Raw genomic sequence first — 19,260 nt, forward strand, 5'->3', positions numbered from 1 at the left:
CTGTGAGGGGTTGAGAAGACACAGAGAAGTGGATTCCAGAGGAGGAAGTTGGTGGTTGGTTATTTGGGGGCTGGACCTCCTTCAGAACAATAACCATTTCTCTAGATGAGTTGCTGTAAGCTTGGGGGGCAGAGCCATTTTGCTCTATGTATGACATGGAGTCATAGGACTGCAGGCCAGAAAAGAGAGTTCCCAGAGTGCCTTGATGATTGTAATACACCTGGGTTCGTTCCTGTTAGGGAAGTGACAGGCTTTGACTCTGATGTGGAACCTGAGATGGTGTTCTCTCAACAAGACTGGCAGAAAGTGATGGGTACACAGACACCGTATTGTACGTGTCCAGGGATCTCTCAAAGCGAGCTGCCTTAGACATGGAAGAGACAGCGGTGTCTTGGTCTACGAAAGATACAGAAAAAGTATCCCATAGAAGACTTCTCTTCAGCCCTTCCTGCAATATTCCATTCCAAAACAATAGGGTAGGAGGCAGCTGAGGTGGATATGTGAGACTGCTGAAATACTCCAGATAGCATTGTTGTGCTGAAATGTTGGTAAAGATAGGCACTAACCATCAGTGGTTGGAAAGAGGTACCAGAGGCTGAGGGCAGGAGCCAAGCAGAACTACCAGCAGGAGCAGATATTCTGGAGTAGTTGCAGATACTTCCTGTTAGGGAAGCTGCATCATTCACAACGGGAAGGGAAAGCTGCAGACTATGGGCAGTTCCCAATACAGAAGGATTTTGAAAATTTACTGTAAGGAACAAGAGGGTGATGAAAAAAATCTGTGAGACTTATAATCTCCTTCAACGCTGAGAGGAACAATATGAACTTAAAATTTAAGCCATCGAGATGCTTCTAGTACCAACAGTCAACTGAGTTTCCAAATTTCCAACAATTTAGTGTGATTCAAAGCTTGGAACCTTTTGGCAATTTGTGTATTTGGTATCGTGCTCCCAAAGTGAACACAGAACTGTAGAAGAACCAGGTGATCTTGTCTGTTCTTGGATTTCTTGCTTACAGATAGTTTCTCCTTACCCTAGCAATGCCTGTAGCGTGTTCTCCTATTGACTCATATGTTATTTCTTATAAGGCAAGCTTTTCTAAACTAGGAAGTCTAAGAGTGGGTAACATTCTCTGGACAAGAAGAAACCTGAGGGCCAGAAATGACAAAGAGACTTCATGTTTTCCAATAATTTTTATTGGGCAATTTAAGGAGTATAGTTTCGACCAATAACTGACAGTGATCTTGGGTTCTTTCTGGCTCTGCACTCTGGAGTGACCCCTTGTAACATTCAGAAGAGTGTATGCAGTAACAGAGATCCAAGCAGATTGGCTGTGTACAAGGCAAGTGCCTTATCCCCTCCAGTACTATCTCTCTGCCCCTTATGAATTTCCAAGTTAGGGAACCTAAGCATGTGGACTTTTTTCCAGGATTCTGCATTGTCACTACAATGCAGAAATGGTTAGAAAGATACCTTACATTAATATAGGCATTTGGAGTCTTTACAACTCTTACCATTGTAATCAACAGGTTTCCCTTTGACTTGTGCAATGAAGATCTGTTAGTTACGGTTCACTTATGACTTAATCTTGTTGATGCATAGAAGGTTACCCTGATTTTTGATCCACTTCAAAAATGACTACTTGAGTTTTTCCCAAGAAATGTTTTTGGAAGGAAAACTTTATTTAAATTCTGTGTCTTAAATTGTTTATCTACAATGTAGTTACTAATAACTCTAAGAATAATTATGCATACATAATTATAATTTTTCCAAGTCATGTGGTTGACATAGGAGGAAGTATAAAGAAAACATCGTGAAAAATATGTATCACATAGCTGAAAAAGATGTATATAGATATCAATGAAATCTGGACTCTGTAGCAAGCAGCATAGTACCGTAAGTTATGGAGAGCAGACCCAAGAGTAAACCCTTAATAACTGTGGATGTGGTCTCAAACAAAACCAAATAAAACAGTCCAATAAGGTAATTAATGAATTGTTCCACATATACAATATGAAGAGTGTATTCTATTTTTGAAAAACTGCTAGCCAAAAAAAGGAATAGAAGTTGATTTTTGAGTGTACAACTTACCAGTCCATTAAAGAGGAAGGATTTAGCAGTAACTACATAACGAAAAGAAAATAGGAATAAACGTGATTGTATTTATAGGTAAGAAATGTTTTAAATGAGTAAAATAGAGAAACTTTGTAATTACAAAAATTATTCTCATCAATACCTCTGAATATTAAACACCAAACAACACGTTTTAAACATAGCATATGATTTCAGTTTATCACACAAACAACAGAAAAGACCATATAAAAAATGATCAGAAAATATTGAAATTTACTTTCAAAACCTGGAGTAGAATTAACTTTATTAACCTGGAAAACGTTCTTCTCAATGTTTAATAAATGAGCACCAAAATCCCATTAAGTGTTTTTAATGTAGGAACAATCAAAAGTAACAAATATGACAAAAATGTGTAATTCTACATGTGAGACTTGATTTTCCTATTTCCTCTTAGGATCTAAAGCAGAAGTTGACTATTATCAAACTACTCTCATGTTAGGTAGAAAAAATCACATGAAATAATATTTGTAAAGATGACAAGCAGCTTAAACCTGGAACCTAATTACCACACAAATGAATCAAATCTCCTGAATCAAGTTAGAAAATACCATTTTTTAAATTTCAACAGGCAAGCGTACATGTACTTAAAAACCAGAACGTCATAAAACATTGAAGATTCTATTTCTTCCACCCACCTAGATAACCACTATTAGCTATTTATGGGATTCATCATTTCTGATGCATGTTTATATTCCAAATTGTCAAGTACCAAGTACTGTGTTCATAGAGATAATAAGGAAAAAAGTCACCAAGGATGCCTTTCTGATATACTGGTTTTCCTACTGGTACCCTACTCAAGGAACAGAATACTTTCTAGTCCTGGCATTTATTGAAGTAAATTGCTTTGACTTGCTCTCAGTGTATTTACCTCAGCATATTTAACATATATTCTTTCTTTTTTTATTTTAAATCCTTGGTTTTCTTCAACATTCAATCCAGACGGTTTCCCCTTCCGTGATAATTGCCGTCCATATTCTTTCATTCTTTCTTTCCTATTTTATTCTCCCTCATATCGTCTTGGTTTCGATTGGTCAATGTTTGATGAATGTGATCCCAAACTTTCTTACCTTTGAGGGCTTGCCTCCCTATCGCTCAGCACTCCACACCTTCCCCATGCCCCAATTTTTCTTATTACCTGGTTTAAATAGAAAACTCAAAGATAAATGATTATTACAGTGTAATAGCACTATATTTAAAATACTGAGGTATAAATACATGAGGAGAGACCATTACAGAGCAAACATGCGAGTATATTTCAGCAGGATTCCACAGCATCTACATTTTCTTTTTCTGTAAAAATACTCTCTCTGATTTGCTTTTTTCAAAGGATATTATGTAAAATACACGAATAAAAGTAAAAAGAACCACAGAGAATCAACACAAATATATGTTTGTATTTGAGCTCATAAATATGTCTAAAATATAAAGTAATCAATGAGGAAAAACAGTTTGTACGTGAGAGAAAGAAAGCCAATGTCTAAAATCACACAGCAAATGTCAAAGTCAACTAAAATGAGGCTTATAAAATTCAACTTGAATACTTTCTTTCACTAGTACATGTTGTTTTTACTAGACTGCTATGTTTAGGGATGATAAATCTAATGAAAAGCTTTGAAAAGTATTATTCCTTACCTGACATGGTCAGAGAAGAGGAAATACCGATGAAAGGTAGACGAGAAGAGGAGACAGTATGAGAGTAAGTCAGTAAACTGCAGCGGCTTAAGACTACAAGTGTCCAGTACAGATGACTGGTCAATGGTGATTGGTCATTGGTTACTGGTCACTTGCCAGGATGATTCAAATTTTTTACAAACAACCGCATGGGAACCCCAAGGTTCTACCAGTTGGTGGTTGGTTTGGTGGGAGAATGATGTCATAAAGTAGGCAGTTGAAAGGTAGAGGCTAGCCAATCAGGAGGTCCGATTCCCAAGAAGAAGACCGGATTGGATAAGAGAAAGGGGTAGAATGAAGCAGGCTAGGGAGATGGAATCCTACAAAACAGTTATAACTGTTTCAAATTCCTCAGACTATTGTGTTAGAAAACTACTCCCATTATACTCAAGAGCTTACGTATTTCTATAATGAATCAAGAAAATTACTAAATAATCATTTTTATTGCACTGTTAAAGAAACAACATTCGGTATTCCTAGTATTTTTATATAACGTTTACATCCAGCGGGTAGGGCATTTGCCTTGCAGGAGGCCAACCCTGATTCCGATTCCTCTGCCCGGCAAGATACCCAGAATATCTTGCCCTCATAGCAAAAGCCTGGCAAGCTACCCATGACGTATTCAATAGGCCAAAACCAGTAACAACAAGTCTCACAATCTGTTGTAAGAAGTTACTGGTGCCCCTCGAGCAAATGGACGAACCACGGGAGGATAGTGCTACAGTGCTATGATTGAAAATAATGATAGTTTCTTTCAATATGACAACACTTACTATGACAAATTGTAGATGAATCAAGATGTGTTAAAATGTAAAAATAATGAGAAGAAATTGTAAATGCACAAGTATCTTATTTTACAAAACAAACAGTTGTTCTCAATCTAAAACTGTAGAATATAAAGAAAAACATATGCTCATTTGTGTGAAAATCTTACAATCTGAAAGAAAAGATAAAAAGTAAATTAAGTGATCAAAAAACAAGCAAAACAAACAACTAATGGCAATTAATATGATAGGCAAATGATGAATGTTTTTAATAAATTACTGCTGTGAAATAAATCAATATTTAGCTCTTAAACTTGTATAGAAAAAATAAGCATAAACCATGATCATATAATCTCTATTGAAAGAAGTGTAAATTCCTCGTAAACACAAGAGCAATTTTCAAGCTCACTAGTAGACAAAGAGCACAAAATAAAATGACAAATTAAAATGTGTCCCCAAATTACAAACATTTAAAAATCAGGTAACATCTTTTCCTAGCAAAGATGCTAAAAATAGACCTTTTCAAGTTATTTTATTGAGAATTAAATCTGTATAATAGTACGGCATTATGTACTTGGGTTTAAGCAGTTTAATATTCTTTAAGTAAATTAGCTTTTGTGAGCGTATTTGGAAATTCAGGGATCAAACCCATAACCTCACAAATGTGAGGCAAATATTTTACCACTGAGATATATTTTCAACCATAGTTAGTGATTTTGGTTTTTTTTTCTATAGTGTGAGGAATAGAACCCAAAATTTCATACTTGCAAGCCAAGTGCTTTAGCCCTGAGCTACATACCCAGTCATAAGTAAGTTAGCTTTTTATTTTCTTTTTGGGTCACACCTCGGGATGCACAGGGATTACTCCTGGCTGTGCACTCAGGAATCACCCCTTGCGGTGCTCAGGGAAGCATATGGTATGCTGGGAATTGAACCCAGGTCGGCCGCTTGCAAGATAAACATCCTACCAGCTGTGCTATGGCTCGAGCCCTAGTAAGTTAGCTTTTAATATCAGATCTTAAGTAAACAATCAGAAAAGTAGACAAATAGATATATATGTTCACAACAATATCATCTTAGCAATAAAACATTGCAATTATAAAAAACTCAATAAAATGTTATAGTATCTGAGATTTATTTTTCAAAGATTATACTTGTATATATACAAATATAAATACATAATTGAAAGACTCCAAAGAAATGTACCTTCATTTTATTTGTATGTTTATTGTGGTTCTATTTTCTTCTTAATATAGTTATCCCATGAACAATACAAATTTGGACCTCTATATGATTTTTTGTCAATAATTATATTTTGAAACTTTTTTGGAGGTTGGTATTGATGTAAAATAATTAAAAACGATCAATATATCCTAGAAATACAAAAAATCTAAGACAAAGTATGCCATGCATGTATAAAATATATGCAGATAAATTATTTGATTGGCCCCCCGGAATTAGTAGAGGGGTTAAAGCACTTACCATGAACACAGTCAACTGAACTTAATGGCTGGCATCACCAGGAATGACACTTGAGCACAGAGTCAGAAGTCCCAAGCACCACATACTATGGCCTAAATAACCCACAAAAACAGAAATACAATTTATCACTTATTACTATAAAATACAAATTCATTATAAAGTCCATTATAAAATCCATTATAATTTTTTTAAATGTATCAAAATTTACAGACTTACAGGCCACAAATAGCATTACGTGCAGACAATATGAGTAAATATTATTAAAAAACCATCTTCTTGGTCAACAGCAGACTATCTCTTAAATTTGGGGGTTTTCAAATGTTATACAGCAGTTGGCACCCTTAACCTCTATGTACTCAAGAAACAGTTATATGTTTTTCTTTTCTTTTCTTCCTTTTTTGTGGGAGGGTAGCACACCCAGATGTGCTCTGGGCTCACTTCTAACTCTATCCAGAGATCACTCCTGGCAGGGACAGTGATCTGGGGACTAAGCTCAGGTTAGCTGCATAAAAGGTAAACACCCTCTACATACTGCACTAGCTCTTTGGCCTATATGTTTCCTTTTAATAAAGACATGTTAATAAAACTTTTTTAATAATTAAAAATCATTTGCAAATTCTGTTGAAGAAGTCAAAGAATACATGTTGTAAGTGACCATATAAAAGAAAGAAAATTAAAGTAAATTCCTTGGTAAGTTCTGGTAGTCTTGGAACCATGTTGCCCATGGGGTAATCAGCTACCTAAGTCTTCCTTAACTTGGATGTTCCTTGTTCACATCCCTGATATCACTCCTATCCTCCACAGATCCCATTCCCAGTAAATCGTGTGATCACCAGACCTTGTGGTTTCAAGCTTTGTTTTCAGAGGAACCCAAATTTCATGTCCTTCCTTTTGAACTTATTGTCTCTTTTCCCATCATTTCAGACTTTTCTCCCAGCATTTTTTCCTCACTGAATACAACTGTCCTTGAAGGGAGTTGAAGCTTGTTAGTTTTGAGAGATGACTGGGATCATTTTCCTCTAGCCATACATGAAAGGTAGCAAAACACTTTTCAAGTTTTTCTGTTCACAGCCATTAAACTACCCTTTCCTGGGAAAATTGATTAGTAGATTAGACTTACGTCTGTCAGAAACTGCATTTGTTTTCTTCCATTTCCACCAAAGTAGTTACTGGTACCAAGCAGACATAGTGAAATATATGTTACTGTTAATACACTTGCACTTGGGATACATGTGAACACATTTCATGAACACATTTCACCTGGCATTTATGAAAGGTGGTCATCCAGTTTGCTTTTCTGGTGGCATTCTGTTTCTCACTATTCCTCTCCACAGCTAAGTGATGTGAAAATACCATCTTTAGTAATTGGTATGATTGAAAGCTCCAGAAGGAATGCCAGCCCTTTCAGCTCTCTCGGTCTTATATGTAACCTCTTCTTTGGAACCTATCTTATTTTCGTATTTTTGTTTTGCTTATCATTTACGAAAAACATGTTAAAGTATTTAGAGAAAACATCTACCAAATCTCCCATGCTGATGACCAGCTGTCCAGTTCCCTACCCTTCCCGGTTTCCTTCCCATCCATCCATCACTCCATTAACTCTCCTAGGACCATCTCTTTCCGCCACCAACTTCCAGGCTCAAGGTCAAGCGGTACCAACCTCAAGATTCTATCAGTTGGTGGTTGGTTGGGTGGGAGAATGTTGTCATAAATTAGGCAGTTGAAAGGTAGAGGCTAGCCAATCAGGAGGTCAGATTCCCAAGAAGAAGACTGGATTGGATAGAGAGAGAGGTAGAATGAAGCAGGCTAGGGAGATGGAATCCTACAGGACAGTTATAACAGTTTCACCTTCCTCAGACTCTTATGTTAGAAAAATACTCCCATTATACTCAAGAGCTTACACATTTCATTAACAAATCAAGAAAATTACTAAATAATCATTTATATTGCACTGTTCACCAACATCATTAGGTCTTATTATTAGTATATTTTATATAACTTTTGCAGCACAGTGGGTAGGGCATTTGCCTTGCAGGAGGCCAACCCAAAGTTTCATACACGCAAGCCAAGTGCTTTAGCCCTGAGCCACAAAATCAGTCATCGGTAAGTTAGCTGTTAACTACTGATCTTAAATAAACAATCAGAAAATTAGACAAATAGATAAAAATGTTCACATCAATATAGACTGAGCAGTAAATCATTACAATTATGAAAAGCTCCAAAATTTTATTGTCACTGAAATTTATTTTTAAAAAATCATGCTTGTATATGGACTAATGTAAATACATAATTGAAAGACTATTGTAAAATCCATTATAAATTTTTAAATGTATCAAATTTACAGGTTTACAGACCACACTATCTTCGTTTTCTACGCACCAACATCTCATTATGATTAAAGAGAAATCGAGAAGTTCTACATGGAGCTAGAGGAGTTCTATAATGAAGACCACACCTTCTACAAGATCATTGTGGGTGATTTTAATGCCAAGATAGGACCGAAAAGATCAGCTGAAGAACTTCACATCGGGACCCATGGCCTAGAATGGAACAAACAGGGTGAGAGACTGTCTGAGTTCATCATGTTGACCAAGACCATTCATGGTAACTCACAGTTCCAGAAGGCAGAATCTAAATGATGGACATGGGAGTCTCCCGGTGGAGGATTCCACAACAAAATAGACCACATCATATTCAATCAATGGTTTTGCCTGACTGAAGTTGCTGTTGTCCCAAAATTTCGAACGGGATCGGACCACCGTCTCCTTCGTGCAAAATTCTACTTCACAGAGCGGGGAGAAAGGGCTGCAAAGTTCAAAAAGAGATCTCCCAGAATGACCACCAACTGGGAACTCTTTGCTACTATTGCGGCAACATGGGAAGATGCCATTGTTGACAACATTGACGAGGAATACAATCCACTGGTTCAGCACCTCCATGAATGTGCGAGGAACGCCAAGAGAGATATAGCTACAAAAAATCGCCTATCTTCGAAAACTCTTGAGCTAATTCGCCAGCATGGTTTGGCGCATGCCTCAGGCAACCGCAAGCTAATGTTCTTCTCAGCACCCTTTTTTTGGTGCTCCCTTCTCTATCTGAGCTGCCTTTACCCCTAGAGTGTGAGGCTGGTATCTAAGCCATGGAGTGAAGAACCTGGTATTTATCACAGCTGTTCTTGTTGTTATTCTCTTAGTTTGCTACTTTATGTTACCCAGTTGAATGCAGTCTTTTTATGTCTGTCCCTCTCTTTCTGACTCATTTAACTTAGCATAATATTTTCCACGCAGTAGCACTTGTAAGTAAATTTCATGACTTCATTTTTTTTGAACTGCTACATAGTACTCCACTGTGTAGATGTACCAACGTTTCTGTAACCAGTCATCTATTCTCAGGCAATCGGGTTTTTTCCATATTCTAGCTATTGTAAATAGTACTGCAATGAAAAAATAAGTGCAGGGGTGACTTCGACTATACTTTTTTGCGTCTCCGAGGTATATTCTCAGGAGTGGTATTGCTGGGTCAAATGGGAGCTCAAATTCTAATTTTTTGAGAATCATCTCTACTGTTTTCCGAAAGGGTTGAGCCAGTCGGCATTACCACCAGCAGTGAAAGAGGGTCCCTTTGTCGCCACATCGTGCCAACAAAGGTTGCCTTTGTTTTTTTGAATGTGGGCCAGTGTCTGTGGTGTGTAATGATATCTCATTGTTGTTTTGATCCGTATCTCCCTGATGATTAAAGATGTAGAGCATTTTCTCATGTGCCTTTTAGCCATTCGGATTTCTTCTTTGATTAAGTCTCTGTTCATTTCGTTGCCCCATTTTTTGTTGGGGTTGGATGTTTTCTTCTTGTGGAGTTCAATCAGTACTTTGTATATATTTGATATCAACCCCTTCTCAGATGTGTATTTGGAGAATATCCTTCCTCATTCTGTAGACTCTCTCTGTATTTTAGTCATTGTTTCTTTTGAGGTGCAGAAGCTTCTTAGTTTAAGATATTCCCACTTGCTTGGCCAGTGACGTGACATCCTTGAAGATAACATTAGCTTCAATGTCATGGAGGGTTTTGCCAACTTTGTCTTCAATGTACCTTATGGGTTCCGGTCTGATGTTTAGGTCTTTGATCCATTTTCATCTTACTTTTGTACATTGTGTTAGGCAGAGATCGAAGCCCAGTAGTTTGCACGTAGTCGTCCAGTTTTGCCAGCACCATTTGTTAAAAAGACTTTCCTTACTCCACTTCGCATTTCTTGCCCCTTTTTCAAAGATTAGATGGTCATATGTTTTTTGAGGGGAGATGTCAGTATATTCAACCCCGTTCCATAGCTCTGCAGCTCTACCTTTGTTCCAGTATCCTTAATCTCTTTTGCTTGCCTAATTGCTATTGCTAGTATTTCCAGTACTATGTTCAACAGCAGTTGAGAGAGTCGGAATCCTTATCTCGTTCCTGATCTTAGGGGGAACGTTCTCAGATTTTCCCCATTGAGGATGATGCTTGCTGTATGCTTGTGGTAGCTGGCTTTAACTATATTGGGGTAAGTCCCCTCTATCCCCAATTTGGCGAGGGTTTTCATCATAAACGGATGCTGGATCTTCTCAATAGCTTTCTCTACATCAATTGATATGATCATATGATTTTTATCTTTTGTTGATATGATGGATTATGTTGATTGATTTCCGAATGTTAAACCATCCTTGCATCCCCGGGATGAATCCCACTTGGTCATGGTGTATGATCTTTTTGATGAGCTGTTGAGTTCTCTTTGCTAGTATTTTGTTCAGAATATTCTCCTCCGTGTTCATCAGTGATATCGGCCTGTAGTTTTCTTCTCTCGTGGTGTCTTTGTTTCCATTTGGTATTAGAGAGATATGGGATTCATAGAAACTGTTTGGTAGAGTTTCTGTTTTTTCAATTTCCTGGAAAAGATTGAGAAGGACGGGCAGTAGATCCTCTTTAAATGTTTGGAAAAATTCGGTAGTGAATCCATCTGGACCTGGGCTTTTGTTTTTGGGAAGAATTTTGATTACAGTTTCAATTTCATTTTTATGACTAGGTCTATTCAGGTATTTTATATCCTCTTGACTCATTTTTGGGAGATTATAGGAATCCAGGAATTTATCCATTTCTTCTAACTTCTCTTTTTTCTTGGCATACAGACTTTCAAAGTAGTCTCTGATGATCTTTTGAATTTCTTTGGTTTCCATTGTGATATCTCCATTTTTATTTCTGATTCGGTTTATGAGTTTTCTCTCTCTCTGTTTCTTTGTGAGTGTTGCTAGTGGTTTATCTATCTTGTTTATTTTCTCAAAGAACCAGCTCTTGGTTTCATCGATCTTTTGGATTGTTTCTTAGGTTTCCATGTCGTTGATTTCTGCTCTAAGTTTTATGATCTCTGTCCTTCTGCCCGATTTAGGCTCCTTTTCTTGATCCTTTTCTAAGATCTTGAGCTGTGAAATAAGTTGCTTATGTGCATCTTTTCTTCCGTCCATAGATATGCTTGCAGAGCTATGAATTTTCCCCTTAATAGGGCTTTATCTGCATCCCATAAGCTCTGGTAATTCGTGTCTTCGCTCTCATTTGTTTCCAGGTATCTTTTGATTTCATCCTTGACGTCCTTCTTGACCCACACATTGTTCAGCAGTGACTTGGTTATTTTCCAGGTGTTCGATTTGGTTGTCCGTGTCTGTGTGTGATTCAGATCTATCCTCAGTGCATCATGGTCTGAAAAGATTGTTGATACTCTTTCTATCTTCCTGATTCTATTGAGGTATGTTTTGTGGCCTAGCACATAGTTGATTTTGGAAAATGTTCCAGGAGCACTGGAGAAGAATGTGTATTCTTTCTTTGGGGCGTGTAATGCCCTGTATAGGTCTATAAGTCCTTTCTCTTCTATTTCTTCATTCAAAGCCAATATTTCCTTGCTGAGTTTTGTTCTTGTTGATCTATCCAGAGATGATAAGGCGATGTTGAAGTCTCCATCTACTATTGTGTTGCTAGCACTGTCCTCTTTAAAATCTGTTAGCAGTTGTTTTAAGTATCTAGCTGTTCCTTCATTAGGTACTTATACATTTAAGAGTATGATTTCTTCCTGTTGTATGTATCCCTTGATGAAGGGAAAGTGGCCTTTGCTGTCCCTTTCTAATATTTTTCAGCCTGACATTAATGTTGTCGGATACTAGTGTGGGCATCCCAGCTTTTGTGAAGGACCTGTTTGCTTGCAGGATTGTTTTCCATCCTTTCACTTTGAGTCTGTGTTTGCTCTGATTGTTCAGATGAGTTTCTTGTAGAAAGCAGAATGCTGGTTTCAGTTTCTGGATCCATTTTGCCACTCTGTGTCTCTTAGTAGGTGCATTTAGACATTGACATTAAGGGAGAGTATTGTCATGGGGGTTTGTGCCATCTTCCTGTAGGAGTTGTTTGTGTTTACACGTGTTTTCCTTCTTTTCTTACAGGAGCCCCTTTAGTTCTTCTTTTAGATTTGGTTTTGAGTGTATGAAGTTCCTGAGTTTGTGTTTATCTAAAAAGTGGTGTATCGTTCCATCGAATTTGAGTGGGAGTTTTCCTGGATAGAGTATTCTCGGTGAGACGTTCATTTCTTTGAATTTTTTCACTATATCCCACTATTGCCTTCGGTTTTGAGGGTTTCCACTGATAGGTCTGCTGTGAATCTAAGGGGTGCTCCTTTGTATGTAATTTCCTTCTTTGACCTTGCTGCTTGTAATATTGTGTATCTGTCCACAGCATCCATCGTTCTGACTATGATATGCTTGGAGTGTTTTTTCTGGGGTCTCCTTTAGCTGGTACCCTTCTGGCTCCTTGGATCTGGATGTCTGCTTTCCTTAACTCTGGGAACTTTTCAGCAATGGTTTCTTTTACTCTAGCTTTTTCATTGGGGTTGTTTCCCTGTCCTTCTGGTACTCCAATGATTCTAATGTTGTTCCTCTTGGTGTCATCCCCTTGGTCTCTGATTCTCCTTAGAGCCATTTTGAGGTCTTTTGCTATTGCTTGTTCTTCCCAGTGGGATTTCTGTTGCTCACCTTCAAGCTCGCTGATCCTAACTTCAGCTGCACTTATCCTATTGCTATGGGCACTTACTAACTTTTCAATTTCATCCACTGAATCCTTTATTTGTGAATCTTCTTTTTCTAGCTTTTTAAAATTCTGTTCTCTTTTCTTCCTGTATTTTCTTGGCTCTCTTTTCTATTGTTTTTTTCATTTCTCTTTTAGTCTTTGGATATCTCTTCCATTGACTCTTTGAGTAGGTCCTTGAACACCCTCTGCATTTTATCCTGGAATTCTTTATCAAAGAGAGTGCAATTGTGGAAAACCTCGGTTGAGGATTCGGGATTCTTTTCTTCATATTCTCCTTGTGGTGGAGATTTGCGCTTTGGAGGAGGTACTTTTTAGTTTTGAGCTTGTACAGCACATTTCATACAGGTCTTTTGTTATAAATGGAGTAGGCGAGTGGGATGTTGTTGTATTCTAGTAGAGGTGGTCAGAAATTTTTAGCCGGTATTAGGCGACAAAGTGAGAGATGAAAGTCCTGAGAGCCCAGATTGGGAAATATAACTGTGGCTGGCCACCCAGGAGAAGGCCACGCCCACTTCTGGGAGGAAACGCTCCCTATATGGTGGCCACGCCCCTGGCCCATCCCAGGGTCACTCCCACCCAGGATCCTGGAATGTAGGAGGAGCAATGGAAAATCCCATGGAGCTGCCTCAGGTGTCCCCTGCTGGAGGGTGTTCAGTTCTGCAGGAAAAGGTGGGGGGCTGGGGGTGAGGAGTGGAGGAGTGGTGCTCCCTCTACCCACCTGGAGGGGAGGGCTGTTTAGGTGATGGATAGTCCAAAGGAGCTGCTGCAGGTGTTGTCCGCAGGTGTACCCCTGTGGAGGGTGTCGAGTTCAGCGGGAAAAGGCACGGGGCTCTTGTTTTATTTTTACTTTATGTTCAATCTTAATGGTATCACCAGCTACTCAGTCAACCTAGCTAAACCCTAAAGTCTCTTCCACTTTCTCCTGCACAAGTCTCTTCTTTGTGACAAAAGGGAGGACCTCAGAATGCTGACATAAATCTAATACCCAAGGCTTCAGGAGATAGTGTAGTGCTTATGGAACTTGTCTCACATGCACTCAATTTGACTCCCAGCACAACCTGATTGCCAGAGTATCAAAGGCTGTATAGCCTCAGAGGACCACAAGCACCATGGCCACGTTTTCTGAAAATTGTCTGTGGGGCCCCCACACCTCCTGAGCATTGCTTTACAGACTCTCCCAGCAACCAAAAAATATGTAGTGCCCCAGAAACATGTACTTGTCTTAATAAGGGAGCCTCACTTGAAGTGAGGTTCACAAGGAAATATTGCATGAAAACATAAATCAAAGAGCAGGGGAGACAATGTAAATCATGTGAGTACAGATCATATATTTGGTGAAATGTGTTAAGATTCAGATGTCCTAGTCTTCGCACCAGGGATATTCCTTCAAAAATGCCCCAATATACTGGAAAGGTTCTAGAACATTAGATGACTGAAAGTCAATTATGAGCAACTTTGTAACTTTGTATCTCTTGGTAATTCTAATCATTAAAGTTAATTTTAAATACACCCATCAAAGTTACCTTTTTACCACTAAATGGGAAAGATACTTTCTAATACTTATCCTCACCAAAATCTCAACAGAGTGTGACACTTGCCAGGAAATGTCCTCCCTTGCATTTTTCTCATGATACTTATTAGTACTTCACTCTTCTGTTTCTTCCCTTTACTCATGCCAAATCTTCCCATCTCCCTTGCAAGCTCCTGAAACATTATCCATTCAACATTGATGCACTTTGCCACTGCTCCTCTTGACTTCTTGTCCATGAACTGATTCTAAAACATAACATAGCTGCAATTACAGTATTCATGCCAAAGACAGTCATTGATATATCTTTGCGTTTAGCTTTCTACAAGCTATTGGCACACAGGTGATTAACATTTTTTTCCTACAGAGAACACAAAAATAGATATGCTGGGTTTTAAAGATCCATCAGTATTCTGAGGTACAAATGAAGGATATATATTTTTAATGTTTTATCCAATATCTGTGAGATAGACCATTGCAAATCTATTCATAATTTGCTTCCAGTCATACAACGATCCAACATCCGTCCCTCCTCTAGTGTACATTTCCCAAAATCAATATTCCTGGTTCCCTAAAACCATCCCCCAACACCCTACACACACCCCCAGTGTGTCTCTATGGAAGGCTCTTTAATTCTTTCTCTCTGTCTCCTTTTTATTTTGTGCATTAAGGGTCTCGTACAGGTACTAAGAGGTCATCATGTTTGTGCAAGGAATTTAGCATTTTTATCAGGAAGGTAAGCCTGGAGTAGCTTTGAGGTATGGAAATGACTGCTGAGGCTTCCGTAAGTACAGGGCAGTGGGGGTGGGATGCCCATCCTGCCCAGAGAAAGCCTGGAGATTTCAGTCACAAAACCCGCATATCCAAATTTTCAGCTGTTATATTTCAGTGAGAGCCATCCTGAGACGATGGAAACCAGAGGAGAGCATGGTGGCGATTTTGGATTGTGGGAGCTAGTGGCTGCACTGGGTTCTGGTTGGGTGGGCAGCAAACTAACCTGCCTCCCTCTGATTTACCCTAGTGTCTTCAGCCTTTTGCAGGTCCAAGGTTAACTGTGGCTGTCGACATCTTCCAGATTTGTCTATGGGTCTCTGAAACAAGACCAATGCATTAGCTTGTATAGCTGAGCCAGGGGTGGTTTGTTAACATGGCTCCCACATATCTTTTGGGAGTTTAATTTCTCGGGAAACGTAGTCCTGCGTTGTTGGGAGCCAGCCAGAGGCACAGTGGCCATTTGAGGTTATCGGGAAGCATGAAGACACAATCAGACTGTTGATGCACTCACCTGAGGGTACAGGTTGACTTCCTGCAGGCACTGCACAACCAGACTACAATCATTCATTGAATGAATTAACGAATAATCAACATTTTCAAAATGTGTCTCTTTATTGCATTTTAGAAGGGTAACTTCTAACAGGAAAATAATCTTAATGGTATAATCAAGACCTACGATTTATTCTTAATATATTTAATAAAAGCTACACAGTTTGAAATTTATACAAAGAAATTCTTTTAAATTATCTGTCTTCATAATTTACTTGTAAATTACTAAGATATCACTGTTTCTTCCACCGTTCTTAGGATAGAAATTTACAGACAGAATGTGCTAAGTAAAAATTCATTTTGGCACTTCTCTTCAATGTAGTACTGGAAGTACTTGGAAGAAAAAATAGATAAGAAAAAGATATTAAGGGTTTTTCATGTATGAAAGTTAGAAATAATCTCTCACTATTCACAGAAGATATCATACTATATTCAGAGAATTCACTTTGAGATGTAAAGGTAAAGGCCCTCCCGTTGATCGTCGGTTTGCTCGAGCGGGCCCAGTAACGTCTCCATTGGAGACTTTGTTGTTACTTTGTCTGGCATATCAAATACTCTCGGTAGCTTGCCGGGCTCTCCGAGAGGGGCAGACGAATCGAACTCGGGTCGGCCATGTTGGCCGCGTGTAAGGCGAACGCCCTACCCGCTGTGCTATCGCTCCAGCCCAATACTAAAATCTCTACGAAAAACTCCCAGAGACAATAGACATTTATAGTAAAATTGCAGGCTATAAACTCAATACCCAAAAGTCTATGGCTTTTTTATATGGAAGTAATGAGAGAGAAGAAAGTGACATGAAAAAGCAATCCCATTCACAATCGTGCCGCAGAAAATCAAGAACCTTGGAATCAGCTTAACTAAAGAGGTAAAGGACGTATACATCAGGAAATTAAAAAAGACACTAGGAAATGGAAACATATATACTGCATATGGAATGGGAGATTTAACATTGTCAAAATGGCAATTCTCCATGAAACATTGTAAAAATTCAACTTGATCCCTATAAAGATACCCATGACATTCTTCAAAGAAATTGATCAAGCACTCCTGAAATTCACATGGAACAACAAACGCACACGAATAGCTAAAGCAATTCTTGGGGAAAAGACAATGGAGGCATCACCTTCCCCAACCTCAAACTCTACTACAAACGATAATAATGAGAACAGCATGGTACTGGAACAAAGGCAGAGCTGCAGACCAATGGAAAAGGATTGAATATACTGACACACACCCTCAAATATATAATCATCTAATCTTTGATAAGGGAGCAAGAAATGTGAAGTGGATCAAGAGAGTCCTTCTGAACAAACGGTGCAGAAAAAACTGGACAGCTACATGCAAAAAAAAAAAAATGGCTCAGACATCTACCTAACACCATGCACAAAAGTCAGATAAAAATGGGTCAAAGGCCTCAACATCAGACCAGAATCCCTCAGGCTCATTGATGACAAGGTCGGCTAATCCCTCCACAACATTGAAGCTAAAGGTATCTTCAAATATAACACGCCACTTGACAAGCAACTGGAAACAGAGATAAACAAAGGGAACTATCTTAAATTAAGCAGCTTCTGTACCTCAAAAGAAACAGTGACCAGAAACAAAGACTCCGCCATGCGGGCAAAATACTCACAGAAACCTACCAGGTTCTCTGAGAGTGAGAACTGGACAATCAGAGTTGCTGTCTTCTAAATAAGATCCAGTCTCTGGATGTTGGCCATTGATGGCATTACATGGATCCAGGAGCAGTTCGTGGTTGTAGCACTTAATTATTAGAAGATGGGGGATTTGGAAGGAGGGGGAACAGTCTTGATCTGAGCAGCCATGGAGATCTCATCCCCCGATCCCGCACATCTGGGTTCCTCTTCCAGTTCCTTCATGCAAGAGGCTCCTTCAAGCTTGGGAAGGGTGTTCTTAAGCGTACCTATGGCTGGTTGCAGAGGTCTTCAGCTGCCGGGGCTCTAATCAGGGCGGTGAGGGAAACTCACCCCGGCACCTCCAAGGGGCCTCGGTGAGAAAAGCCAGGTGCGAGGTCAGGACACTGTCGTTTTAGACATATTTGGAATTAATTTTAGATCGAAAAGTACATTTCATTCAAAATACTTATGTGCTTAGTAATAAATTACTACACACTTGTTCAATCACCTCAGAGACCCCACTCTGCTCAGAGAACTAGATTTTTAATTACAGGTCTGTTTTGCCCATGTGTCATGACTGACAATCACTATCAGTATATATGAAACTCACTACACACAAAGATGCACACAGGTTACTTTGAGTCATCTATGTTGTTAATATGAGTTGGCCATTAAACTTCACTGAGACCCTTTGTTCTGTCCTTTATAGGAGCCTCATGAGTCTCACCTTCCGTTCAAGTTGAACTTGTAATAAGGTGAAATGAAATCATCAATATGATCCTCACCTCATCCTTCAGGAGAAAAATCCTACATACATTAAAGGTGGTCAAAGTGCAGACAACACCATCCACCTTTTCCTCAAGATGTACACAGGACTGAGGTGAGAACAGCAAAAAGCTCTATTTTAATGTTCTTAATGAAGGATTCAGGGAACAACATTAAACAAACTCATATACCATCTTCCAAAAGAATTATTTTGTAAAACTGATGCCTAGGGTATGGTAAACGATAATATAGTAAAAACCACATTTTATTTCTGGGACATTAAAGTTCTAAATCTATTTATTATTCATGCTGCTTTGAAATACATTCCTTGATTAGGAATCATTGTCTGCCATAGGAGTGAGGAAGGACAACACTCAAAGTAATAAGAAACGAAAAATATGGAAAAATTTACTCCTACTAGGTTTGATAACACATATACTAAAATTGAAATGATACAATGATGAGCATGGTCCTTGCACAGAGATAACATGCAAACTTGTAAAGCATTCCATATTTTTGTTGCAAGAAGTATTAACAGGTATACTTTAAGCTAAGACAATCCCCACAAGTACAAAAATTATACATAAAGAGAGCACAAATCCCCAAAACAACAATCTCTCTCAATGTCAATGGACTAAATGTGCCAATTCAGAGACACAGAATAGGAAGATGAATTAGAAAATTGAACCCAACATTCTGCTGCCCGCAAGAAACATGTCTGAACAATCAAAGCATCCATGGGCTAAAAGTAAAAGGCTGGGAAACAAGTTTTCAAGAAAATATCACCTCCGCAAAGCTGGAGTGGCCATTCTAGTATCAGACCACATGGACTTCAAGCTAAAGGTTATCAGATACAGTGAAGATCATTT

At 38.6% G+C, this 19,260-nt stretch overlaps 1 pseudogene; it reads left to right on the plus strand.

Annotated features, from left to right (window-relative positions):
* The first annotated feature begins 18,812 nt into the window (after positions 1 to 18,812).
* LOC130037069 (uncharacterized) lies at positions 18,813 to 18,909 on the plus strand (annotated as a pseudogene).
* The last annotated feature ends 351 nt before the right edge of the window (positions 18,910 to 19,260 follow it).

The sequence above is a fragment of the Sorex fumeus genome, unplaced genomic scaffold (genome assembly GCF_029834395.1).
Source record: "Sorex fumeus unplaced genomic scaffold, SorFum_2.1 ptg000070l, whole genome shotgun sequence".
NCBI classification, from domain to species: domain Eukaryota; kingdom Metazoa; phylum Chordata; class Mammalia; order Eulipotyphla; family Soricidae; genus Sorex; species Sorex fumeus.